Below are 21,646 nucleotides of genomic sequence, written 5' to 3'. Positions count from 1 at the left end.
CGTTATTTAAGCAAGAATATCGTATTTTGAAGTATATCTAATAATAGGTTCTTTCAGAAAATTGAAAAAACCGTAAAATCACGAGAGTAAAGTTCCATTTTCTGACATTACATTTCGTTCTAAATACTTAGTTCTAATGTAAAATCGTTAGCTAAGCCAGATTCTCGTATTTAAGAAAATCTAATGACAGGTTTTTTCAGAAAATTCATAAAACCGTAAAATCATAAGAGGAAAGTGCCATTTTCTGACATTAGATTTCGTTCTAAATGCTTCATCCCTATGTAGAAACGTTATTTAAGCAAGAATATCGTATTTTGAAGTATATCTATAATGATAGGTTTTTTCAGAAAATTGAAAAATCCGTATAATCACAAGAGTAAAGTGCCATTTTCTGACATTAGATTTCGTTCTAAATGCTTAATTCCTATGTAAAAGTGTTATTTAAGCAAGAATATCGTAGTTTGAGGTAAATCTAATTATAGGTTTTTTCAGAAAATTGAAAAAACCGAAAAACCGCTAGAGTAAAGTGCCATTTTCTGACATTAGATTTCGTTCTAAATGCTTCATCCCTATGTAAAAACGTTATTGAAGCAAGAATATCGTATTTTGAAGTATATCTAATAATAGGTTCTTTCAGAAAATTGAAAAAACCGTAAAATCACGAGAGTAAAGTTCCATTTTCTGACATTACATTTCGTTCTAAATACTTAGTTCTAATGTAAAATCGTTAGCTAAGCCAGATTCTCGTATTTAAGAAAATCTAATGACAGGTTTTTTCAGAAAATTGAAAAAACCGTAAAATCATAAGAGGAAAGTGCCATTTTCTGACATTAGATTTCGTTCTAAATGCTTAATCTCTATGTAAAAACGTTATTTAAGCAACAATATTGTACCTGGAAGGAAGTCTAAGAATAGGTTTTTACAGACATTTGAAAAAACCGAAAAATCACAAGAGTAAAGTGCCATTTTCTGACATTAGATTTCGTTCTAAATGTTTAATCCCTATGTAAAAACGTTATTGAAGCAAGAATATCGTATTTTGAAGTATATCAATAATGATAGGTCCTTTCAGAAAATTGAAAAAACCGAAAAATCACAGGAGTAAAGTGCCATTTTCTGACATTAGATTTCGTTCTAAATGCTTCATCCCTATGTAAAAACGTTATTTAAGCAAGGATATCGTATTTTGAAGTATATCTATAATGATAGGTTTTTTCAGAAAATTGAAAAAACCGAAAAATCACAAGAGTAAAGTGCCATTTTCTGACATTAGATTTCGTTCTAAATGCTTAATCCCTATGTGAAAACGTTATTTAAGCAAGAATATCGTATTTTGAAGAAAATCTAATGATAGGTTTTTACAGAAACTTGAAAAAACCGAAAAACCGCTAGAGTAAAGTGCCATTTTCTGACATTAGATTTCGTTCTAAATGCTTCATCCCTATGTAAAAACGTTATTGAAGCAAGAATATCGTATTTTGAAGTATATCTAATAATAGGTTCTTTCAGAAAATTGAAAAAACCGTAAAATCACGAGAGTAAAGTTACATTTTCTGACATTACATTTCGTTCTAAATACTTAGTTCTAATGTAAAATCGTTAGCTAAGCCAGATTCTCGTATTTAAGAAAATCTAACGACAGGTTTTTTCAGAAAATTCAAAAAACCGTAAAATCATAAGAGGAAAGTGCCATTTTCTGACATTAGATTTCGTTCTAAATGCTTAATCCCTATGTAAAAGTGTTATCTCAGCAAGAATATCGTAGTTTGAGGTAAATCTAATTATAGGTTTTTTCAGAAAATTGAAAAAACCGTAAAATCGCTAGAGTAAAGTGCCATTTTCTGACATAAGATTTCGTTCTAAATGCTTCATCCCTATGTAAAAACGTTATGTAAGCAAGAATATCGTATTTTGAAGTAAATCTAATTATAGGTTTTTTCAGAAAATTGAAAAAACCGAAAAATCGCTAGAGTAAAGTGCCATTTTCTGACATTAGATTTCGTTCTAAATGCTCAATCCCTATATAAAAACGTTATTTAAGCAAGATTATGGTATTTTGAAGAAAATCTAATGATAGGTTTTTTCAGAAAATTGAGAAAACCGAAAAATCACAAGAGTAAAGTGCCATTTTCTGACATTAGATTTCGTTCTAAATGCTTCATCCCTATGTAAAAATGTTATTTAAGTAAGAATATCGTATTTTGAAGTATATCTATAATGATAGGTTTTTTCAGAAAATTGAAAAAACCGAAAAGTCACAAGAGTAAAGTGACATTTTCTGACATTACATTTCGTTCTAAATACTTAATTCTAATGTAAAATCGTTAGTTAAGCAAGATTCTCGTATTTAAAAAATCTGATGATAGGTTTTTTCAGAAAATTGAAAAAACCGAAAAATCACAAGAGTAAAGTGCCATTTTCTGACATTAGATTTCGTTCTAAATGCTTCATCCCTATGTAAAAACGTTATTTATGCAAGAATATCGTATTTTGAAGTATATCTATAATGATAGTTTTTTTCAGAAAATTGAAAAAACCGAAAAATCACAAGAGTAAAGTGCCATTTTCTGACATTAGATTTCGTTCTAAATGATTAATCCCTATGTAAAAACGTTATTTAAGCAAGAATATCGTATTTTGAAGAAAATCTAATGATAGGTTTTTACAGAAAGTTGAAAAAACCGAAAAATCACTAGAGTAAAGTGCCATTTTCTGACATTAGATTTCGTTCTAAATGCTCAATCCCTATGTAGAAACGTTATTTAAGCAAGAATATCGTATTTTGAAGTATATCTATGATGATAGGTTTTTTCAGAAAATTGAAAAAACCGTAAAATCACAAGAGTAAAGTGCCATTTTCTGACATTAGATTTCGTTCTAAATGCTTAATTCTAATGTAAAATTGTTAGTTAAGCAAGATTCTCGTATTTAAAAAATCTGATGATAGGTTTTTTCAGAAAATTGAAAAAACCGAAAAATCACAAGAGTAAAGTGCCATTTTCTGACATTAGATTTCGTTCTAAATGCTTCATCCCTATGTAAAAACGTTATGTAAGCAAGAATATCGTATTTTGAAGAAAATCTAATGATAGGTTTTTACAGAAAGTTGAAAAAACCGAAAAATCACTAGAGTAAAGTGCCATTTTCTGACATTAGATTTCGTTCTAAATGCTTCATCCCTATGTAAAAACGTTATTGAAGCAAGAATATCGTATTTTGAAGTATATCTAATAATAGGTTCTTTCAGAAAATTGAAAAAACCGTAAAATCACGAGAGTAAAGTTACATTTTCTGACATTACATTTCGTTCTAAATACTTAGTTCTAATGTAAAATCGTTAGCTAAGCCAGATTCTCGTATTTAAGAAAATCTAACGACAGGTTTTTTCAGAAAATTCAAAAAACCGTAAAATCATAAGAGGAAAGTGCCATTTTCTGACATTAGATTTCGTTCTAAATGCTTAATCCCTATGTAAAAGTGTTATCTCAGCAAGAATATCGTAGTTTGAGGTAAATCTAATTATAGGTTTTTTCAGAAAATTGAAAAAACCGTAAAATCGCTAGAGTAAAGTGCCATTTTCTGACATAAGATTTCGTTCTAAATGCTTCATCCCTATGTAAAAACGTTATGTAAGCAAGAATATCGTATTTTGAAGTAAATCTAATTATAGGTTTTTTCAGAAAATTGAAAAAACCGAAAAATCGCTAGAGTAAAGTGCCATTTTCTGACATTAGATTTCGTTCTAAATGCTCAATCCCTATATAAAAACGTTATTTAAGCAAGATTATGGTATTTTGAAGAAAATCTAATGATAGGTTTTTTCAGAAAATTGAGAAAACCGAAAAATCACAAGAGTAAAGTGCCATTTTCTGACATTAGATTTCGTTCTAAATGCTTCATCCCTATGTAAAAATGTTATTTAAGCAAGAATATCGTATTTTGAAGTATATCTATAATGATAGGTTTTTTCAGAAAATTGAAAAAACCGAAAAGTCACAAGAGTAAAGTGACATTTTCTGACATTACATTTCGTTCTAAATACTTAATTCTAATGTAAAATCGTTAGTTAAGCAAGATTCTCGTATTTAAAAAATCTGATGATAGGTTTTTTCAGAAAATTGAAAAAACCGAAAAATCACAAGAGTAAAGTGCCATTTTCTGACATTAGATTTCGTTCTAAATGCTTCATCCCTATGTAAAAACGTTATTTATGCAAGAATATCGTATTTTGAAGTATATCTATAATGATAGTTTTTTTCAGAAAATTGAAAAAACCGAAAAATCACAAGAGTAAAGTGCCATTTTCTGACATTAGATTTCGTTCTAAATGATTAATCCCTATGTAAAAACGTTATTTAAGCAAGAATATCGTATTTTGAAGAAAATCTAATGATAGGTTTTTACAGAAAGTTGAAAAAACCGAAAAATCACTAGAGTAAAGTGCCATTTTCTGACATTAGATTTCGTTCTAAATGCTCAATCCCTATGTAGAAACGTTATTTAAGCAAGAATATCGTATTTTGAAGTATATCTATGATGATAGGTTTTTTCAGAAAATTGAAAAAACCGTAAAATCACAAGAGTAAAGTGCCATTTTCTGACATTAGATTTCGTTCTAAATGCTTAATTCTAATGTAAAATCGTTAGTTAAGCAAGATTCTCGTATTTAAAAAATCTGATGATAGGTTTTTTCAGAAAATTGAAAAAACCGAAAAATCACAAGAGTAAAGTGCCATTTTCTGACATTAGATTTCGTTCTAAATGCTTCATCCCTATGTAAAAACGTTATGTAAGCAAGAATATCGTATTTTGAAGAAAATCTAATGATAGGTTTTTACAGAAAGTTGAAAAAACCGAAAAATCACTAGCGTAAAGTGCCATTTTCTGACATTAGATTTCGTTCTAAATGCTCAATCCCTATATAAAAACGTTATTTAAGCAAGATTATGGTATTTTGAAGAAAATCTAGTGATAGGTTTTTTCAGAAAATTGAGAAAACCGAAAAATCACAAGAGTAAAGTGCCATTTTCTGACATTAGATTTCGTTCTAAATGCTTCATCCCTATGTAAAAATGTTATTTAAGCAAGAATATCGTATTTTGAAGTATATCTATAATGATAGGTTTTTTCAGAAAATTGAAAAAACCGAAAAGTCACAAGAGTAAAGTGACATTTTCTGACATTACATTTCGTTCTAAATACTTAATTCTAATGTAAAATCGTTAGTTAAGCAAGATTCTCGTATTTAAAAAATCTGATGATAGGTTTTTTCAGAAAATTGAAAAAACCGAAAAATCACAAGAGTAAAGTGCCATTTTCTGACATTAGATTTCGTTCTAAATGCTTAATCCCTATGTAAAAACGTTATTTAAGCAAGAATATCGTATTTTGAAGAAAATCTAATGATAGGTTTTTACAGAAAGTTGAAAAAACCGAAAAATCACTAGAGTAAAGTGCCATTTTCTGACATTAGATTTCGTTCTAAATGCTTCATCCCTATGTAAAAACGTTATGTAAGCCAGAATATCGTATTTTGAAGTAAATCTAATTATAGGTTTTTTCAGAAAATTGAAAAAACCGAAAAATCACAAGAGTAAAGTGCCATTTTCTGACATTAGATTTCGTACTAAATGCTTCATCCCTATGTAGAAACGTTATTTAAGCAAGAATATCGTATTTTGAAGTATATCTATGATGATAGGTTTTTTCAGAAAATTGAAAAAACCGTAAAATCACAAGAGTAAAGTGCCATTTTCTGACATTAGATTTCGTTCTAAATGCTTAATTCTAATGTAAAATCGTTAGTTAAGCAAGATTCTCGTATTTAAAAAATCTGATGATAGGTTTTTTCAGAAAATTGAAAAAACCGAAAAATCACAAGAGTAAAGTGCCATTTTCTGACATTAGATTTCGTTCTAAATGCTTCATCCCTATGTAAAAACGTTATTTATGCAAGAATATCGTATTTTGAAGTATATCTATAATGATAGTTTTTTTCAGAAAATTGAAAAAACCGAAAAATCACAAGAGTAAAGTGCCATTTTCTGACATTAGATTTCGTTCTAAATGATTAATCCCTATGTAAAAACGTTATTTAAGCAAGAATATCGTATTTTGAAGAAAATCTAATGATAGGTTTTTACAGAAAGTTGAAAAAACCGAAAAATCACTAGAGTAAAGTGCCATTTTCTGACATTAGATTTCGTTCTAAATGCTCAATCCCTATATAAAAACGTTATTTAAGCAAGATTATGGTATTTTGAAGAAAATCTAATGATAGGTTTTTTCAGAAAATTGAAAAAACCGAAAAATCACAAGAGTAAAGTGCCATTTTCTGACATTAGATTTCGTTCTAAATGCTTAATCCCTATGTGAAAACGTTATTTAAGCAAGAATATCGTATTTTGAAGAAAATCTAATGATAGGTTGTTACAGAAACTTGAAAAAACCGAAAAACCGCTAGAGTAAAGTGCCATTTTCTGACATTAGATTTCGTTCTAAATGCTTCATCCCTATGTAAAAACGTTATTGAAGCAAGAATATCGTATTTTGAAGTATATCTAATAATAGGTTCTTTCAGAAAATTGAAAAAACCGTAAAATCACGAGAGTAAAGTTACATTTTCTGACATTACATTTCGTTCTAAATACTTAGTTCTAATGTAAAATCGTTAGCTAAGCCAGATTCTCGTATTTAAGAAAATCTAACGACAGGTTTTTTCAGAAAATTCAAAAAACCGTAAAATCATAAGAGGAAAGTGCCATTTTCTGACATTAGATTTCGTTCTAAATGCTTAATCCCTATGTAAAAGTGTTATCTCAGCAAGAATATCGTAGTTTGAGGTAAATCTAATTATAGGTTTTTTCAGAAAATTGAAAAAACCGTAAAATCGCTAGAGTAAAGTGCCATTTTCTGACATAAGATTTCGTTCTAAATGCTTCATCCCTATGTAAAAACGTTATGTAAGCAAGAATATCGTATTTTGAAGTAAATCTAATTATAGGTTTTTTCAGAAAATTGAAAAAACCGAAAAATCGCTAGAGTAAAGTGCCATTTTCTGACATTAGATTTCGTTCTAAATGCTCAATCCCTATATAAAAACGTTATTTAAGCAAGATTATGGTATTTTGAAGAAAATCTAATGATAGGTTTTTTCAGAAAATTGAGAAAACCGAAAAATCACAAGAGTAAAGTGCCATTTTCTGACATTAGATTTCGTTCTAAATGCTTCATCCCTATGTAAAAATGTTATTTAAGCAAGAATATCGTATTTTGAAGTATATCTATAATGATAGGTTTTTTCAGAAAATTGAAAAAACCGAAAAGTCACAAGAGTAAAGTGACATTTTCTGACATTACATTTCGTTCTAAATACTTAATTCTAATGTAAAATCGTTAGTTAAGCAAGATTCTCGTATTTAAAAAATCTGATGATAGGTTTTTTCAGAAAATTGAAAAAACCGAAAAATCACAAGAGTAAAGTGCCATTTTCTGACATTAGATTTCGTTCTAAATGCTTCATCCCTATGTAAAAACGTTATTTATGCAAGAATATCGTATTTTGAAGTATATCTATAATGATAGTTTTTTTCAGAAAATTGAAAAAACCGAAAAATCACAAGAGTAAAGTGCCATTTTCTGACATTAGATTTCGTTCTAAATGATTAATCCCTATGTAAAAACGTTATTTAAGCAAGAATATCGTATTTTGAAGAAAATCTAATGATAGGTTTTTACAGAAAGTTGAAAAAACCGAAAAATCACTAGAGTAAAGTGCCATTTTCTGACATTAGATTTCGTTCTAAATGCTCAATCCCTATATAAAAACGTTATTTAAGCAAGATTATGGTATTTTGAAGAAAATCTAGTGATAGGTTTTTTCAGAAAATTGAGAAAACCGAAAAATCACAAGAGTAAAGTGCCATTTTCTGACATTAGATTTCGTTCTAAATGCTTCATCCCTATGTAAAAATGTTATTTAAGCAAGAATATCGTATTTTGAAGTATATCTATAATGATAGGTTTTTTCAGAAAATTGAAAAAACCGAAAAGTCACAAGAGTAAAGTGACATTTTCTGACATTACATTTCGTTCTAAATACTTAATTCTAATGTAAAATCGTTAGTTAAGCAAGATTCTCGTATTTAAAAAATCTGATGATAGGTTTTTTCAGAAAATTGAAAAAACCGAAAAATCACAAGAGTAAAGTGCCATTTTCTGACATTAGATTTCGTTCTAAATGCTTCATCCCTATGTAAAAACGTTATTTATGCAAGAATATCGTATTTTGAAGTATATCTATAATGATAGTTTTTTTCAGAAAATTGAAAAAACCGAAAAATCACAAGAGTAAAGTGCCATTTTCTGACATTAGATTTCGTTCTAAATGATTAATCCCTATGTAAAAACGTTATTTAAGCAAGAATATCGTATTTTGAAGAAAATCTAATGATAGGTTTTTACAGAAAGTTGAAAAAACCGAAAAATCACTAGAGTAAAGTGCCATTTTCTGACATTAGATTTCGTTCTAAATGCTCAATCCCTATGTAGAAACGTTATTTAAGCAAGAATATCGTATTTTGAAGTATATCTATGATGATAGGTTTTTTCAGAAAATTGAAAAAACCGTAAAATCACAAGAGTAAAGTGCCATTTTCTGACATTAGATTTCGTTCTAAATGCTTAATTCTAATGTAAAATCGTTAGTTAAGCAAGATTCTCGTATTTAAAAAATCTGATGATAGGTTTTTTCAGAAAATTGAAAAAACCGAAAAATCACAAGAGTAAAGTGCCATTTTCTGACATTAGATTTCGTTCTAAATGCTTCATCCCTATGTAAAAACGTTATGTAAGCAAGAATATCGTATTTTGAAGAAAATCTAATGATAGGTTTTTACAGAAAGTTGAAAAAACCGAAAAATCACTAGAGTAAAGTGCCATTTTCTGACATTAGATTTCGTTCTAAATGCTCAATCCCTATATAAAAACGTTATTTAAGCAAGATTATGGTATTTTGAAGAAAATCTAGTGATAGGTTTTTTCAGAAAATTGAGAAAACCGAAAAATCACAAGAGTAAAGTGCCATTTTCTGACATTAGATTTCGTTCTAAATGCTTCATCCCTATGTAAAAATGTTATTTAAGCAAGAATATCGTATTTTGAAGTATATCTATAATGATAGGTTTTTTCAGAAAATTGAAAAAACCGAAAAGTCACAAGAGTAAAGTGACATTTTCTGACATTACATTTCGTTCTAAATACTTAATTCTAATGTAAAATCGTTAGTTAAGCAAGATTCTCGTATTTAAAAAATCTGATGATAGGTTTTTTCAGAAAATTGAAAAAACCGAAAAATCACAAGAGTAAAGTGCCATTTTCTGACATTAGATTTCGTTCTAAATGCTTCATCCCTATGTAAAAACGTTATGTAAGCAAGAATATCGTATTTTGAAGTAAATCTAATTATAGGTTTTTTCAGAAAATTGAAAAAACCGAAAAATCACAAGAGTAAAGTGCCATTTTCTGACATTAGATTTCGTACTAAATGCTTCATCCCTATGTAGAAACGTTATTTAAGCAAGAATATCGTATTTTGAAGTATATCTATGATGATAGGTTTTTTCAGAAAATTGAAAAAACCGTAAAATCACAAGAGTAAAGTGCCATTTTCTGACATTAGATTTCGTTCTAAATGCTTAATTCTAATGTAAAATCGTTAGTTAAGCAAGATTCTCGTATTTAAAAAATCTGATGATAGGTTTTTTCAGAAAATTGAAAAAACCGAAAAATCACAAGAGTAAAGTGCCATTTTCTGACATTAGATTTCGTTCTAAATGCTTCATCCCTATGTAAAAACGTTATTTATGCAAGAATATCGTATTTTGAAGTATATCTATAATGATAGTTTTTTTCAGAAAATTGAAAAAACCGAAAAATCACAAGAGTAAAGTGCCATTTTCTGACATTAGATTTCGTTCTAAATGATTAATCCCTATGTAAAAACGTTATTTAAGCAAGAATATCGTATTTTGAAGAAAATCTAATGATAGGTTTTTACAGAAAGTTGAAAAAACCGAAAAATCACTAGAGTAAAGTGCCATTTTCTGACATTAGATTTCGTTCTAAATGCTCAATCCCTATATAAAAACGTTATTTAAGCAAGATTATGGTATTTTGAAGAAAATCTAATGATAGGTTTTTTCAGAAAATTGAGAAAACCGAAAAATCACAAGAGTAAAGTGCCATTTTCTGACATTAGATTTCGTTCTAAATGCTTAATCCCTATGTGAAAACGTTATTTAAGCAAGAATATCGTATTTTGAAGAAAATCTAATGATAGGTTTTTACAGAAACTTGAAAAAACCGAAAAACCGCTAGAGTAAAGTGCCATTTTCTGACATTAGATTTCGTTCTAAATGCTTCATCCCTATGTAAAAACGTTATTGAAGCAAGAATATCGTATTTTGAAGTATATCTAATAATAGGTTCTTTCAGAAAATTGAAAAAACCGTAAAATCACGAGAGTAAAGTTACATTTTCTGACATTACATTTCGTTCTAAATACTTAGTTCTAATGTAAAATCGTTAGCTAAGCCAGATTCTCGTATTTAAGAAAATCTAACGACAGGTTTTTTCAGAAAATTCAAAAAACCGTAAAATCATAAGAGGAAAGTGCCATTTTCTGACATTAGATTTCGTTCTAAATGCTTAATCCCTATGTAAAAGTGTTATCTCAGCAAGAATATCGTAGTTTGAGGTAAATCTAATTATAGGTTTTTTCAGAAAATTGAAAAAACCGTAAAATCGCTAGAGTAAAGTGCCATTTTCTGACATAAGATTTCGTTCTAAATGCTTCATCCCTATGTAAAAACGTTATGTAAGCAAGAATATCGTATTTTGAAGTAAATCTAATTATAGGTTTTTTCAGAAAATTGAAAAAACCGAAAAATCGCTAGAGTAAAGTGCCATTTTCTGACATTAGATTTCGTTCTAAATGCTCAATCCCTATATAAAAACGTTATTTAAGCAAGATTATGGTATTTTGAAGAAAATCTAATGATAGGTTTTTTCAGAAAATTGAGAAAACCGAAAAATCACAAGAGTAAAGTGCCATTTTCTGACATTAGATTTCGTTCTAAATGCTTCATCCCTATGTAAAAATGTTATTTAAGCAAGAATATCGTATTTTGAAGTATATCTATAATGATAGGTTTTTTCAGAAAATTGAAAAAACCGAAAAGTCACAAGAGTAAAGTGACATTTTCTGACATTACATTTCGTTCTAAATACTTAATTCTAATGTAAAATCGTTAGTTAAGCAAGATTCTCGTATTTAAAAAATCTGATGATAGGTTTTTTCAGAAAATTGAAAAAACCGAAAAATCACAAGAGTAAAGTGCCATTTTCTGACATTAGATTTCGTTCTAAATGCTTCATCCCTATGTAAAAACGTTATTTATGCAAGAATATCGTATTTTGAAGTATATCTATAATGATAGTTTTTTTCAGAAAATTGAAAAAACCGAAAAATCACAAGAGTAAAGTGCCATTTTCTGACATTAGATTTCGTTCTAAATGATTAATCCCTATGTAAAAACGTTATTTAAGCAAGAATATCGTATTTTGAAGAAAATCTAATGATAGGTTTTTACAGAAAGTTGAAAAAACCGAAAAATCACTAGAGTAAAGTGCCATTTTCTGACATTAGATTTCGTTCTAAATGCTCAATCCCTATATAGAAACGTTATTTAAGCAAGATTATGGTATTTTGAAGAAAATCTAGTGATAGGTTTTTTCAGAAAATTGAGAAAACCGAAAAATCACAAGAGTAAAGTGCCATTTTCTGACATTAGATTTCGTTCTAAATGCTTCATCCCTATGTAAAAATGTTATTTAAGCAAGAATATCGTATTTTGAAGTATATCTATAATGATAGGTTTTTTCAGAAAATTGAAAAAACCGAAAAGTCACAAGAGTAAAGTGACATTTTCTGACATTACATTTCGTTCTAAATACTTAATTCTAATGTAAAATCGTTAGTTAAGCAAGATTCTCGTATTTAAAAAATCTGATGATAGGTTTTTTCAGAAAATTGAAAAAACCGAAAAATCACAAGAGTAAAGTGCCATTTTCTGACATTAGATTTCGTTCTAAATGCTTAATCCCTATGTAAAAACGTTATTTAAGCAAGAATATCGTATTTTGAAGAAAATCTAATGATAGGTTTTTACAGAAAGTTGAAAAAACCGAAAAATCACTAGAGTAAAGTGCCATTTTCTGACATTAGATTTCGTTCTAAATGCTTCATCCCTATGTAAAAACGTTATGTAAGCAAGAATATCGTATTTTGAAGTAAATCTAATTATAGGTTTTTTCAGAAAATTGAAAAAACCGAAAAATCACAAGAGTAAAGTGCCATTTTCTGACATTAGATTTCGTTCTAAATGCACAATCCCTATATAAAAACGTTATTTAAGCAAGAATATCGTATTTTGAAGTATATCTATAATGATAGGTTTTTTCAGAAAATTGAAAAAACCGAAAAATCACAAGAGTAAAGTGCCATTTTCTGACATTAGATTTCGTACTAAATGCTTCATCCCTATGTAGAAACGTTATTTAAGCAAGAATATCGTATTTTGAAGTATATCTATGATGATAGGTTTTTTCAGAAAATTGAAAAAACCGTAAAATCACAAGAGTAAAGTGCCATTTTCTGACATTAGATTTCGTTCTAAATGCTTAATTCTAATGTAAAATCGTTAGTTAAGCAAGATTCTCGTATTTGAAAAATCTGATGATAGGTTTTTTCAGAAAATTGAAAAAACCGAAAAATCACAAGAGTAAAGTGCCATTTTCTGACATTAGATTTCGTTCTAAATGCTTCATCCCTATGTAAAAACGTTATTTATGCAAGAATATCGTATTTTGAAGAAAATCTAATGATAGGTTTTTACAGAAAGTTGAAAAAACCGAAAAATCACAAGAGTAAAGTGCCATTTTCTGACATTAGATTTCGTTCTAAATGCTTCATCCCTATGTAAAAACGTTATGTAAGCAAGAATATCGTATCTTGAAGTATATCTATAATGATAGGTTTTTTCAGAAAATTGAAAAAACCGTAAAATCACAAGAGTAAAGTGCCATTTTCTGACATTAGATTTCGTTCTAAATGATTAATCTCTATGTAAAAACGTTATTTAAGCAACAATATTGTACCTGGAAGGAAGTCTAAGAATAGGTTTTTACAGACATTTGAAAAAACCGAAAAATCACAAGAGTAAAGTGCCATTTTCTGACATTAGATTTCGTTCTAAATGTTTAATCCCTATGTAAAAACGTTATTGAAGCAAGAATATCGTATTTTAAAGTATATCAATAATGATAGGTCCTTTCAGAAAATTGAAAAATCCGAAAAATCACAAGAGTAAAGTGCCATTTTCTGACATTAGATTTCGTTCTAAATGCTTAATCCCTATGTAAAAATGTTATTTAAGCAAGAATATCGTATTTTGAAGAAAATCTAATGATAGGTTTTTACAGAAAGTTGAAAAACCGAAAAATCACTACAGTAAACCGCCATTTTCTGACATTAGATTTCGTTCTAAATGCTTAATTCCTATGTAAAAGTCTTATTTAAGCAAGAATATCGTAGTTTGAGGTAAATCTAATTATAGGTTTTTTCAGAAAATTGAAAAAACCGAAAAACCGCTAGAGTATTGTGCCATTTTCTGACATTAGATTTCGTTCTAAATGCTTAATCCCTATGTGAAAACGTTATTTAAGCAAGAATATCGTATTTTGAAGAAAATCTAATGATAGGTTTTTACAGAAACTTGAAAAAACCGAAAAACCGCTAGAGTAAAGTGCCATTTTCTGACATTAGATTTCGTTCTAAATGATTCATCCCTATGTAAAAACGTTATTGAAGCAAGAATATCGTATTTTGAAGTATATCTAATAATAGGTTCTTTCAGAAAATTGAAAAAACCGTAAAATCACGAGAGTAAAGTTCCATTTTCTGACATTACATTTCGTTCTAAATACTTAGTTCTAATGTAAAATCGTTAGCTAAGCCAGATTCTCGTATTTAAGAAAATCTAATGACAGGTTTTTTCAGAAAATTCATAAAACCGTAAAATCATAAGAGGAAAGTGCCATTTTCTGACATTACATTTCGTTCTAAATACTTAATTCTAATGTAAAATCGTTAGTTAAGCAAGATTCTCGTATTTAAAAAATCTGATGATAGGTTTTTTCAGAAAATTGAAAAAACCGAAAAATCACAAGAGTAAAGTGCCATTTTCTGACATTAGATTTCGTTCTAAATGCTTCATCCCTATGTAAAAACGTTATTTATGCAACAATATAGTATTTTGAAGTATATCTATAATGATAGTTTTTTTCAGAAAATTGAAAAAACCGAAAAATCACAAGAGTAAAGTGCCATTTTCTGACATTAGATTTCGTTCTAAATGATTAATCCCTATGTAAAAACGTTATTTAAGCAAGAATATCGTATTTTGAAGAAAATCTAATGATAGGTTTTTACAGAAAGTTGAAAAAACCGAAAAATCACTAGAGTAAAGTGCCATTTTCTGACATTAGATTTCGTTCTAAATGCTCAATCCCTATATAAAAACGTTATTTAAGCAAGATTATGGTATTTTGAAGAAAATCTAATGATAGGTTTTTTCAGAAAATTGAGAAAACCGAAAAATCACAAGAGTAAAGTGCCATTTTCTGACATTAGATTTCGTTCTAAATGCTTCATCCCTATGTAAAAATGTTATTTAAGCAAGAATATCGTATTTTGAAGTATATCTATAATGATAGGTTTTTTCAGAAAATTGAAAAAACCGAAAAGTCACAAGAGTAAAGTGACATTTTCTGACATTACATTTCGTTCTAAATACTTAATTCTAATGTAAAATCGTTAGTTAAGCAAGATTCTCGTATTTAAAAAATCTGATGATAGGTTTTTTCAGAAAATTGAAAAAACCGAAAAATCACAAGAGTAAAGTGCCATTTTCTGACATTAGATTTCGTTCTAAATGCTTCATCCCTATGTAAAAACGTTATTTATGCAAGAATATCGTATTTTGAAGTATATCTATAATGATAGTTTTTTTCAGAAAATTGAAAAAACCGAAAAATCACAAGAGTAAAGTGCCATTTTCTGACATTAGATTTCGTTCTAAATGCTTAATCCCTATGTAAAAACGTTATTTAAGCAAGAATATCGTATTTTGAAGAAAATCTAATGATAGGTTTTTACAGAAAGTTGAAAAAACCGAAAAATCACTAGAGTAAAGTGCCATTTTCTGACATTAGATTTCGTTCTAAATGCTTCATCCCTATGTAAAAACGTTATGTAAGCAAGAATATCGTATTTTGAAGTAAATCTAATTATAGGTTTTTTCAGAAAATTGAAAAAACCGAAAAATCACAAGAGTAAAGTGCCATTTTCTGACATTAGATTTCGTTCTAAATGCTCAATCCCTATATAAAAACGTTATTTAAGCAAGAATATCGTATTTTGAAGTATATCTATAATGATAGGTTTTTTCAGAAAATTGAAAAAACCGAAAAATCACAAGAGTAAAGTGCCATTTTCTGACATTAGATTTCGTACTAAATGCTTCATCCCTATGTAGAAACGTTATTTAAGCAAGAATATCGTATTTTGAAGTATATCTATGATGATAGGTTTTTTCAGAAAATTGAAAAAACCGAAAAATCACAAGAGTAAAGTGCCATTTTCTGACATTAGATTTCGTTCTAAATGCTTCATCCCTATGTAAAAATGTTATTTAAGCAAGAATATCGTATTTTGAAGTATATCTATAATGATAGGTTTTTTCAGAAAATTGAAAAAACCGTAAAATCACAAGAGTAAAGTGCCATTTTCTGACATTAGATTTCGTTCTAAATGATTAATCTCTATGTAAAAACGTTATTTAAGCAACAATATTGTACCTGGAAGGAAGTCTAAGAATAGGTTTTTACAGACATTTGAAAAAACCGAAAAATCACAAGAGTAAAGTGCCATTTTCTGACATTAGATTTCGTTCTAAATGCTTCATCCCTATGTAAAAACGTTATTTAAGCAAGAATATCGTATTTTGAAGTATATCTAATGATAGGTTTTTTCAGAAAATTGAAAAAACCGTAAAATCATAAGAGGAAAGTGCCATTTTCTGACATTAGATTTCGTTCTAAATGCTTAATTCCTATGTAAAAGTGTTATTTAAGCAAGAATATCGTAGTTTGAGGTAAATCTAATTATAGGTTTTTTCAGAAAATTGAAAAAACCGAAAAACCGCTAGAGTAAAGTGCCATTTTCTGACATTAGATTTCGTTCTAAATGCTTCATCCCTATGTAAAAACGTTATTGAAGCAAGAATATCGTATTTTGAAGTATATCTAATAATAGGTTCTTTCAGAAAATTGAAAAAACCGTAAAATCACGAGAGTAAAGTTACATTTTCTGACATTACATTTCGTTCTAAATACTTAGTTCTAATGTAAAATCGTTAGCTAAGCCAGATTCTCGTATTTAAGAAAATCTAATGACAGGTTTTTTCAGAAAATTCAAAAAACCGTAAAATCATAAGAGGAAAGTGCCATTTTCTGACATTAGATTTCGTTCTAAATGCTTAATCCCTATGTAAATGTGTTATTTATGCAAGAATATCGTAGTTTGAGGTAAATCTAATTATAGGTTTTTTCAGAAAATTGAAAAGACCGAAAAATCGCTAGCGTAAAGTGCCATTTTCTGACATTAGATTTCGTTCTAAATGCTTCATCCCTTTGTAAAAACGTTATTTAAGCAAGAATATCGTATTTTGAAGTATATCTATAATGATACGTTTTTTCAGAAAATTGAAAAAACCGAAAAATCACAAGAGTAAAGTGCCATTTTCTGACATTAGATTTCGTTCTAAATGCTTAATCTCTACGTAAAAACGTTATTTAAGCAACAATATTGTACCTGGAAGGAAGTCTAAGAATAGGTTTTTACAGACATTTGAAATAACCGAAAAATCACAAGAGTAAAGTGCCATTTTCTGACATTAGATTTCGTTCTAAATGTTTAATCCCTATGTAAAAACGTTATTGAAGCAAGAATATCGTATTTTAAAGTATATCAATAATGATAGGTCCTTTCAGAAAATTGAAAAATCCGAAAAATCACAAGAGTAAAGTGCCATTTTCTGACATTAGATTTCGTTCTAAATGCTTAATCCCTATGTAAAAATGTTATTTAAGCAAGAATATCGTATTTTGAAGAAAATCTAATGATAGGTTTTTACAGAAAGTTGAAAAACCGAAAAATCACTACAGTAAACCGCCATTTTCTGACATTAGATTTCGTTCTAAATGCTTAATTCCTATGTAAAAGTCTTATTTAAGCAAGAATATCGTAGTTTGAGGTAAATCTAATTATAGGTTTTTTCAGAAAATTGAAAAAACCGAAAAACCGCTAGAGTATTGTGCCATTTTCTGACATTAGATTTCGTTCTAAATGCTTCATCCCTATGTAAAAACGTTATTGAAGCAAGAATATCGTATTTTGAAGTATATCTAATAATAGGTTCTTTCAGAAAATTGAAAAAACCGTAAAATCACGAGAGTAAAGTTCCATTTTCTGACATTACATTTCGTTCTAAATACTTAGTTCTAATGTAAAATCGTTAGCTAAGCCAGATTCTCGTATTTAAGAAAATCTAATGACAGGTTTTTTCAGAAAATTCATAAAACCGTAAAATCATGAGAGGAAAGTGCCATTTTCTGACATTAGATTTCGTTCTAAATGCTTCATCCCCATGTAAAAACGCTATTTAAGCAATAATATCGTATTTTGAAGAAAATCTAATGATAGGTTTTTACAGAAATTTGAAAAAACCGAAAAATCACTACAGTAAACCGCCATTTTCTGACTTTAGATTTCGTTCTAAATACTTAGTTCTAATGTAAAATCGTTAGCTAAGCTAGATTCTCGTATTTAAGAAAATCTAATGACAGGTTTTTTCAGAAAATTGAAAAAACCGTAAAATCATAAGAGGAAAGTGCCATTTTCTGACATTAGATTTCGTTCTAAATGCTTCATCCCTATGTAGAAACGTTATTTAAGCAAGAATATCGTATTTTGAAGTATATCTATAATGATAGGTTTTTTCAGAAAATTGAAAAATCCGTAAAATCACAAGAGTAAAGTGCCATTTTCTGACATTAGATTTCGTTCTAAATGCTTAATTCCTATGTAAAAGTGTTATTTAAGCAAGAATATCGTAGTTTGAGGTAAATCTAATTATAGGTTTTTTCAGAAAATTGAAAAAACCGAAAAACCGCTAGAGTAAAGTGCCATTTTCTGACATTAGATTTCGTTCTAAATGCTTCATCCCTATGTAGAAACGTTATTTAAGCAAGAATATCGTATTTTGAAGTATATCTATAATGATAGGTTTTTTCAGAAAATTGAAAAATCCGTAAAATCACAAGAGGAAAGTGCCATTTTCTGACATTAGATTTCGTTCTAAATGCTTAATCCCTATGTAAAAGTGTTATTTATGCAAGAATATCGTAGTTTGAGGTAAATCTAATTATAGGTTTTTTCAGAAAATTGGAAAGACCGAAAAATCGCTAGCGTAAAGTGCCATTTTCTGACATTAGATTTCGTTCTAAATGCTTCATCCCTATGTAAAAACGTTATTTAAGCAAGAATATCGTATTTTGAAGTATATCTAATGATAGGTTTTTTCAGAAAATTGAAAAAACCGTAAAATCATAAGAGGAAAGTGCCATTTTCTGATATTAGATTTCGTTCTAAATGCTTAATTCCTATGTAAAAGTGTTATTTAAGCAAGAATATCGTAGTTTGAGGTAAATCTAATTATAGGTTTTTTCAGAAAATTGAAAAAACCGAAAAACCGCTAGAGTAAAGTGCCATTTTCTGACATTAGATTTCGTTCTAAATGCTTCATCCCTATGTAAAAACGTTATTGAAGCAAGAATATCGTATTTTGAAGTATATCTATAATGATACGTTTTTTCAGAAAATTGAAAAAACCGAAAAATCACAAGAGTAAAGTGCCATTTTCTGACATTAGATTTCGTTCTAAATGCTTAATCTCTACGTAAAAACGTTATTTAAGCAACAATATTGTACCTGGAAGGAAGTCTAAGAATAGGTTTTTACAGACATTTGAAATAACCGAAAAATCACAAGAGTAAAGTGCCATTTTCTGACATTAGATTTCGTTCTAAATGTTTAATCCCTATGTAAAAACGTTATTGAAGCAAGAATATCGTATTTTGAAGTATATCAATAATGATACGTCCTTTCAGAAAATTGAAAAAACCGAAAAATCACAGGAGTAAAGCGCCATTTTCTGACTTTAGATTTCGTTCTAAATACTTAATTCTAATGTAAAATCGTTAGTTAAGCAAGATTCTCGTATTTAAAAAAATCTAATGAGAGGTGTTTTCAGAAAATTGAAGAAGCCGAAAAATCACAAGAGTAAAGTGCCATTTTCTGACATTACATTTCGTTCTAAATACTTAGTTCTAATGTAAAATCGTTAGCTAAGCCAGATTCTCGTATTTAAGAAAATCTAATGACAGGTTTTTTCAGAAAATTGAAAAAACCGTAAAATCATAAGAGGAAAGTGCCATTTTCTGACATTAGATTTCGTTCTAAATGCTTCATCCCTATGTAAAAACGTTATTTAAGCAAGAATATCGTATTTTGAAGTATATCTAATGATAGGTTTTTTCAGAAAATTGAAAAAACCGTAAAATCATAAGAGGAAAGTGCCATTTTCTGACATTACATTTCGTTCTAAATAATTAATTCTAATGTAAAATCGTTAGCTAAGCAAGATTCTCGTATTTAAAAAATCTGATGATAGGTTTTTTCAGAAAATTGAAAAAACCGAAAAATCACAGGAGTAAAGTGCCATTTTCTGACATTAGATTTCGTTCTAAATGCATAATCCCTATGTAAAAACGTTATTTAAGCAAGAATATCGTATTTTGAAGAAAATCTAATGATAGGTTTTTACAGAAAGTTGAAAAAACCGAAAAATCACTAGAGTAAAGCGCCATTTTCAGACTTTAGATTTCGTTCTCAATACTTAATTCTAATGTAAAATCGTTAGTTAAGCAAGATTCTCGTATTTAAAAAAATCTAATGAGAGGTGTTTTCAGAAAATTGAAGAAGCCGGAAAATCACAAGAGTAAAGTGCCATTTTCTGACATTACATTTCGTTCTAAATACTTAGCTCTAATGTAAAATCGTTAGCTAAGCCAGATTCTCGTATTTAAGAAAATCTAATGACAGGTTTTTGCAGACATTTGAAAAAACCGAAAAATCGCTAGCGTAAAGTGCCATTTTCTGACATTAGATTTCGTTCTAAATGCTTCATCCCTATGTAAAAACGTTATTTAAGCAAGAATATCGTATTTTGAAGTATATCTATAATGATACGTTTTTTCAGAAAATTGAGAAAACCGAAAAATCACAAGAGTAAAGTGCCATTTTCTGACATTACATTTCGTTCTAAATGCTTCATCCCTATGTAAAAACGTTATTTAAGCAACAATATTGTACCTGGAAGGAAGTCTAAGAATAGGTTTTTACAGACATTTGAAAAAACCGAAAAATCACAAGAGTAAAGTGCCATTTTCTGACATTAGATTTCGTTCTAAATGTTTAATCCCTATGTAAAAACGTTATTGAAGCAAGAATATCGTATTTTGAAGTATATCAATAATGATAGGTCCTTTCAGAAAATTGAAAAATCCGTAAAATCACAAGAGTAAAGTGCCATTTTCTGACTTTAGATTTCGTTCTAAATACTTAGTTCTAATGTAAAATCGTTAGCTAAGCTAGATTCTCGTATTTAAGAAAATCTAATGACAGGTTTTTTCAGAAAATTGAAAAAACCGTAAAATCATAAGAGGAAAGTGCCATTTTCTGACATTAGATTTCGTTCTAAATGCTTCATCCCTATGTAGAAACGTTATTTAAGCAAGAATATCGTATTTTGAAGTATATCTATAATGATAGGTTTTTTCAGAAAATTGAAAAATCCGTAAAATCACAAGAGTAAAGTGCCATTTTCTGACATTAGATTTCGTTCTAAATGCTTAATCCCTATGTAAAAACGTTATTGAAGCAAGAATATCGTATTTTAAAGTATATCAATAATGATAGGTCCTTTCAGAAAATTGAAAAATCCGAAAAATCACAAGAGTAAAGTGCCATTTTCTGACTTTAGATTTCGTTCTAAATACTTAGTTCTAATGTAAAATCGTTAGCTAAGCTAGATTCTCGTATTTAAGAAAATCTAATGACAGGTTTTTTCAGAAAATTGAAAAAACCGTAAAATCATAAGAGGAAAGTGCCATTTTCTGACATTAGATTTCGTTCTAAATGCTTCATCCCTATGTAGAAACGTTATTTAAGCAAGAATATCGTATTTTGAAGTATATCTATAATGATAGGTTTTTTCAGAAAATTGAAAAATCCGTAAAATCACAAGAGTAAAGTGCCATTTTCTGACATTAGATTTCGTTCTAAATGCTTAATTCCTATGTAAAAGTGTTATTTAAGCAAGAATATCGTAGTTTGAGGTAAATC

The sequence above is a fragment of the Megalopta genalis genome, chromosome 9, assembly GCF_051020955.1.
Source record: "Megalopta genalis isolate 19385.01 chromosome 9, iyMegGena1_principal, whole genome shotgun sequence".
Taxonomy (NCBI): Eukaryota; Metazoa; Arthropoda; class Insecta; order Hymenoptera; family Halictidae; genus Megalopta; species Megalopta genalis.
Note: the sequence above shows the minus strand (reverse complement) of the source record.